We start from the raw sequence: 7,355 nt of genomic DNA, 5'->3' as shown, positions 1-7,355 counted from the left end.
CCAGCGGCGAAGAATCCAGACGAAAGGGTCCAGCCTGAGATGACAAAGAGCACAAGACCATGAGGAGGCTGGCATAGGGCTATGAAGTGTGCAACCTAGGGTAAGTTTCTAGCGGGGAAAGCAAAGAGGGGTTAAGCATAGGGAACGGGGGAGGAGGGAGGGTGTAAGAAAGCACAGGAATGCAAATATTAACATGTGTTTACTTATCTTTTTTTTGTGGTGGGGGCAGGCTACAAGGAGTCCATCCTGCATGAAGACACCGGCGGCGAAGAATCCGATGGTAGCATCCTTCAGACAAAAACAGTTCGGTATAATGTAGATGCCGTTGGCACGAAAGTGTACAAAGGTAAAACTTGGGAAGAGAAGGTGCTAGGAGAAAGGGAAATGAAATGTGTAAGTTGACCTTCATTACAAAACATCACATCGACCTTGCAAAAAGTGAGCTGAGGCCCTAAATGTCCTTAATATGAACAAGGGCACATTAAATCTTAAAATTGTACCTCTAGAAAGACAATTTGGAGATGCCCCACCTATATTTAAATAAATGATATTCTTTTTTTGGTCTAGTGAGTCGATAATGAATGTATTCTTAATATGCACAGATTTCTAAAAAATCAGTGCACTGTTCTAAATCTGACGATTGTTCATTTTAAAAATTAGTTATTAAACACCAATACATTAAGGTGTGTAATGCAGGGGAGAACAATACTTCTGTGCATGTAGGCCTTATTCAAGTCCAAAACTGCTGACAATGGTTTCATGTACAAAAGCAGATCCTATGCAGGTGGGGTAGATGTAATATGTTAAAAGTAATGGATATGGGTGTGGTTTTAATTCAAAGTCTGACCTATACTGCAGTGTGAAAATAAAGAAGGCAGTATTTCAAGGCAGTATTTTGCATGCACAAACAGATAAAAAATCAAAACTCTGCAATTCAGTAATCAAAAAATTTTGAGGTGACACAATTGCCCTTTAGAAAGTACTTTGTCAGAGTAGAGAATAAGGCCCTCTTTCACAATGTACAATGTTGTGTGATCTAATGTTCTGCAGATAAAATATTTCAAAATTTTTAAACAACATTGTTAGGGTTGTGTAGTGCTGGATGTGGAGTGTGCAAGTTCATGATGTAATTAAATCCTTTTTTTTTATTTCAGTGCATAAAAGACAGAAGAAATTACAAAGGAAAAGAAGAATGAATACAGCTGTGATGCAGTATATATAGTATAAATTGTATTTGAATACCAGATTATTTTGATTCTGTTTTTTGATGTTTTGAATGTAATATGGAAGTTATATTTCTAATTTTTATTTATAGTACTATTAAATAATATCACTAGGAAAATACTATGAGTAACATATTAAACATGTATCATGTGAGTTACATAATGAAAAATAAAAATGTCAAAGTATTATATTTTGGATGTTGATAAATATCTAATAAAAGTATTTAATTGATCGGAAAATATAGCAATGTCAATAGTAAAAGGAAATTTGACAAAATATAGCCTATGTGCAAATCTTGCTCGATCTATATTTTTAGATATTTATATGTATTGTGTTAAAGTCGTTTTTTGGGTGATATATATCATGGTATTGTTTGTTATGATCTGTATTTAGCACTTAAAATAAAATTATCTAAATCAATTTTCCAGTGAGTGTATTTTCTGTACTTTAGAAAAAAATAAGTAAGTTTGGCAATTACCTTTACCCTAATTATTTTTTTTTACATCTATTATATGTAATCTGATATGTCGTTGATGCACGGATGTAAACATGTGGTAAATGTGACAATTTGTAAAGGACATATATGCAGGTCAATTTTCATTCCATATAACTTAAGATGACTTGCGTGTCCACACACTGTATGTGATTTAGCTCTTTTTAAAATCTGTTCAAAACAAGGCTTACAGTGCATGTTTGACATAGATTTTATAAAAATATCTACATCACATTTAGTGTGTGGACACTCAAGTCATCTTGTCCCAAGTACACCTAAACCAGGCATCCGGAAACTGGCCCTCCAGATGTGGTGTAACTACACATTCCCAGCATGCCTTGCCATAGTTTTAGCATTGCTGAACAGCAAAACTGTGGCAAGGCATCAAAGGACTTGTACTTTCACAACATCTGTAGGGCCATAGTTTGATGACTCCTGCTAAAAGGTAATGACACATAATGAAACTTCAAGTTATAATCTTGTCATAAATTAGATTGGGAGAAAACGATTAATGCAAGAATATATGTGAAACAGTACATTAGGGTAACTATGACCCTCAACCTGTTGTGGAACTACACATACCAGCATGCCTTGCCAGAGTTATAGCATTCCATTATAGCCAAAATGTGGGGAGGCATGATGGGAAATGTACTTTCAAAACATGTAGAGGGCCATAGTTTGGAAAGGCCTATACTTTGAGAATTAAATGGTTTACTTACCACAAATCGGATGAAGGCAATGAAGTGGCACTCCCTTTTTATCTTCAAAAATTAAAAAAAAAAATGTGGGCGGTTTGAACTTGAACTTGATACACAAAAGTTAGGGAAAAAACATTAATTCCAAAGTGAAGCCTTCACGATAATGCCAAGTGATGCGCTATTGCGCCCAGGTACTCCATGACATTCATGGTGCCATACTGATCAAAAATCCGCCGAATTGAAGCTTCTCTCTCTTTCAACTCTTTTCTGGGGGGAGTTTTTGGGACATTGAGGACCACTTTGCTGATTAAACTGGCTGTCACTTTCTGTTCCTTGTGTAAAAAAGTGACCAGCTTGTAGACGCCAAACTTCTTCTCACCCAGAAGGATATTCCATCGCCTATGCCAACCCTCCAACTTGTTTTGTGTCCGCGGTATTCCAACAGACATTGGATCATATATAGACCATAGCTCTGGTGGATAAAGAGGTGGTGAGCGGATATGGCTTCTTGTGCCAGATCTTACACGGCCCAAAACATAAGTTTCCTCAAAGTAGGTTAACACAGATGAGGCACTCTCTGGCATTTCAGCTTTCACTAGCTCAAATGCTGCTGGAATGTCATTCGGGGGTAAAAACGCAAGTGCTTGCAGGTGTTTTAATTTCAAATGAAGTCCATAATCGGTCCCATATTCATTTACAAGTCGACTTGCTTGGATCTTTCTCCAAACGTTTTGTGCTAGATGAAATAGGCAGCACTTGTGAGTACTTGAGGGAAAAACAGATTGCGAAGCTCGGATTGCTGCACGTTCAAAATCCGTCATGATATAGCTTGGGGCAAAGGGAATATCCAGGTCATTACCAACGTCTTGCAGGGCTTCTAAAAATTGCTGGTAGCAATCCTCATTCTTGCTACTTAAAAGACCATAGACAAGTGGCAAAAAGCGTTTGGAGGTGTCCTCAGTCCCAACCACTGCATGGATGGAATATATCTGTCTAAATAAAGTGGGGCATGTTTTAAAAGTTCCATCCATAACCCAATACTGAGCTTCATGGAGCTTCCTCAAGTTTTGTTCCGTACTGAATAAGAGTACCCGATCATTAGCAACAGTACAGTCCTTTAGCAAAAACTTCGTTTCCCCGATGTATTGCAAATCGTGAGGAAAACTGATGTCATCCAGGGTGGTGGGCTCGGCTGGGCAATCAAGGCGCCTTACCCTTTTGACGATTTGGCGAAGGGATTCCCGATTGGGCAAACACATGGCACTCGTTGAAGGCATATCCGCAGTGACGTTTTGAATTATTTGTGAAGGTTCCTCTGTGGTATCCCTGGCACGTCGCTTGACTGCTGCCTTTGCCACGGCAACAATTGACTTTTCAGGTCTGGGTGCATGGGTATGCTCTCCGTGCCTGTTTAATTGATGTACTCCACCAAAGATCGTAGTTTTGGCATAGCTTGAACAAGGGGCTGTAGTTTTCTCTGTGCAATGCCAATAGACGACGTCTCCAACCTGCTTGTTCTTAGACATAAGATATCCATTGATGTTCAGTAGCAGTCCTCCTCTCTGTGAAGGTACGAAGGTAAATGCCGGCATTGATTCAGCAGATGTCGATGGTGCTGATGTTGATGCTGCTGCGGATGAAGTCGCTTCCTCTGCCATCTTCGAAGAAATAGCTGTAGCTGTAGCGTACAACAAGGAATAATTGACACTAAAGTTCAATTATGATGCGGGGACAGGTTAGGTGGCTACTTTTATTGTCTTGAAAATGGGCGTTACTCTTTAGAGATAGGATTAACAAAAGTTATCCAATTAAAACCTTTCAATTCAAAAAGTGGGCTGGTTTAAAAAGAAGTGGGATGGATTGGCATTAGCCATTAACACGTGTACAGGAACGCATAATGTTATGATATTTTGTAAAATTATAGGAAAAATTATTGCCTATCATTTGGATGGGCAAATGAGGGTGAAACATGGTTGAGTGATGATGCCAGTCATAAATTCCAAAAATATATTTAAGGGGTGAGAATGCGGGTATCGATGCCAGCATGGAAATGGGCGCTGACAACTCAAGGCTGCAACACTAGCAGGTCATTGTGGGACTTGTGGTGCCACGGTAAATGCAGACGTTAGAAGGCAGGGCGCTACACGGATCTTGCCGTCTGCACAGACGGGGGGGGTTGTGCCAGTTTGAACAGTGCGGATTTATGGGGGGAGGGTGCCCACCAACAGGGTATAGACTATGATGGGTGAGGGGTAATAGGAGAGGGAGTTCAGGGCAGAACATTGGCAGGTCATTGTGGGACTTGTGGTGCCACGGTAAATGCAGACGTTAGAAGGCAGGGCGCTACACGGATCTTGCCGTCTGCACAGACGGGGGGGGGTTGTGCCAGTTTGAACAGTGCGGATTTATGGGGGGAGGGTGCCCACCAACAGGGTATAGACTATGATGGGTGAGGGGGTAATAGGTGAGGGAGTGCAGGGCAGAACATTGGCAGGTCATTGTGGGACTTGTGGTGCCACGGTAAATGCAGACGTTAGAAGGCAGGGCGCTACACGGATCTTGCCGTCTGCACAGACGGGGGGGGGTTGTGCCAGTTTGAACAGTGCGGATTTATGGGGGGAGGGTGCCCACCAACAGGGTATAGACTATGATGGGTGAGGGGTAATAGGAGAGGGAGTTCAGGGCAGAACATTGGAAGGCAGGGCGCTACACGGATCTTGCCGTCTGCACAGACGGGGGGGGTTGTGCCAGTTTGAACAGTGCGGATTTATGGGGGGAGGGTGCCCACCAACAGGGTATAGACTATGATGGGTGAGGGGTAATAGGAGAGGGAGTGCAGGGCAGAACATTGGCAGGTCATTGTGGGACTTGTGGTGCCACGGTAAATGCAGACGTTAGAAGGCAGGGCGCTACACGGATCTTGCCGTCTGCACAGACGGGGGGAGTTGTGCCAGTTTGAACAGTGCGGATTTATGGGGGGAGGGTGCCCACCAACAGGGTATAGACTATGATGGGTGAGGGGGTAATAGGAGAGGGAGTGCAGGGCAGAACATTGGCAGGTCATTTTGGGACTTGTGGTGCCACGGCCAGTCCGGACATTTAACGGCAAGGCGCTAGAGTAGCCAGATCTTGCCGTCTACATAGACATAGTGTCACTGTTGCCTGTGAGGGTGTATACGGGTTCGGTGAGAGGGTAGAAACATTATGGGTGCAGCTAGGGAGAGGAGGGGACCCCAAAAGGTTGCGACTTTTGAGGGGTGAGGATGTCATTGGGGGAGGGGGGGGGGGCAGTAAAACAGTCCCAGCTGCAAACTGCATGTAGTCGGCCATGGATCCTAACTGTGAATGGGAGAATATTTGTGGGAGACCCTTCAGCGCCCCAATAGATCGCGGCACCCTAAGCAGATGGCGCATAGTCGCCGCAGTACTGATATTGTTCGGCAATGCGCTCAAGTGCGGCTGAGCCTCCAAAACCATGTGCACTGCAGGTGGGGCAGATTTCTCTTGCACTGAGAGAATGAGAATCGGGTGGGGTTTAACTTGAAATAAAGCTCTATATTGCAATGTCCAACAAATAAAAATAAAAATTTCATTGCAATAAATGAAAAGTAATCAAACGTCTAAGAAAATTATTGTCATAAACAGTGGAATAGGAATAAGAATCTATATGAGTTGCACTTATTAAAAAAGAATGAAGATTAGTGATGTTTTTGATAAGTTTCTCAGATAAGTGTATCTCTGAGGTGAGAGAGAAATCAAGACTTGTGACGCCAGAGTGATAATGTCAAACAATAGCATAATGGTTTTGTTGATGTGTAGACAGATTTTGTTTACAGTGACTCACAGAATGGCCATTGACTCGAACTAATTCGATTTTCATCAGAGAAGATATCTAAGCCCATTGAGAAGATATTCAAAAGAGTAAAGGTCAAGAAGTATGACTCATGCTTGTTTAAAGAAGGCATGAATGACCAAAGTCACTTAGTGATATGCCAAAGACAGAAGACTCCTGACGCCAATGTCAAGATAAAAAAAAACACCGTGTGAGACACCAGTGAACCAATCATGTAGGAGACATGATTTTATCTAGAACTTTATGAGGGGTCAAACATAATAGGTTTATCTATTTAAAACATAATTTGATATAGCACAAAAACAAGGGTGCGTATATGGTAGGCAGACAACGTGCAGGGGTGATGTGAGTGGGCAGATGTGCAACATTAGCAGGTCATTGTGGGACTTGTGGTGCCACGGTAAATGCAGACGTTAGAAGGCAGGGCGCTACACGGATCTTGCCGTCTGCACAGACGGGGGGGTTGTGCCAGTTTGAACAGTGCGGATTTATGGGGGGAGGGTGCCCACCAACAGGGTATAGACTATGATGGGTGAGGGGTAATAGGAGAGGGAGTTCAGGGCAGAACATTGGCAGGCAGGGCGCTACACGGATCTTGCCGTCTGCACAGACGGGGGGGGGGTTGTGCCAGTTTGAACAGTGCGGATTTATGGGGGGAGGGTGCCCACCAACAGGGTATAGACTATGATGGGTGAGGGGGTAATAGGTGAGGGAGTGCAGGGCAGAACATTGGCAGGTCATTGTGGGACTTGTGGTGCCACGGTAAATGCAGACGTTAGAAGGCAGGGCGCTACACGGATCTTGCCGTCTGCACAGACGGGGGGGGGGGTTGTGCCAGTTTGAACAGTGCGGATTTATGGGGGGAGGGTGCCCACCAACAGGGTATAGACTATGATGGGTGAGGGGTAATAGGAGAGGGAGTTCAGGGCAGAACATTGGCAGGCAGGGCGCTACACGGATCTTGCCGTCTGCACAGACGGGGGGGGGGTTGTGCCAGTTTGAACAGTGCGGATTTATGGGGGGAGGGTGCCCACCAACAGGGTATAGACTATGATGGGTGAGGGGGTAATAGGTGAGGGAGTGCAGG

At 43.6% G+C, this 7,355-nt stretch overlaps 1 long non-coding RNA gene across 2 annotated transcripts; it reads left to right on the top strand.

Annotated features, from left to right (window-relative positions):
- LOC146079678 (uncharacterized) lies at nucleotides 1-1,612 on the top strand. 2 transcript variants are annotated; one of them, XR_014474694.1, is made up of 3 exons: nucleotides 1-100; nucleotides 230-346; nucleotides 1,155-1,612. It is a non-coding gene; the product is annotated as an uncharacterized LOC146079678 (long non-coding RNA). The 2 variants fall into 2 exon arrangements; XR_014474695.1 differs by having other exon boundaries at nucleotides 230-393.
- The last annotated feature ends 5,743 nt before the right edge of the window (nucleotides 1,613-7,355 follow it).

The sequence above is a fragment of the Crinia signifera genome, chromosome 5 (assembly GCF_055691185.1).
Source record: "Crinia signifera chromosome 5, ASM5569118v1, whole genome shotgun sequence".
Taxonomy (NCBI): domain Eukaryota; kingdom Metazoa; phylum Chordata; class Amphibia; order Anura; family Myobatrachidae; genus Crinia; species Crinia signifera.
Note: the sequence above shows the minus strand (reverse complement) of the source record. Positions and strands in the feature narration are given on the sequence as shown.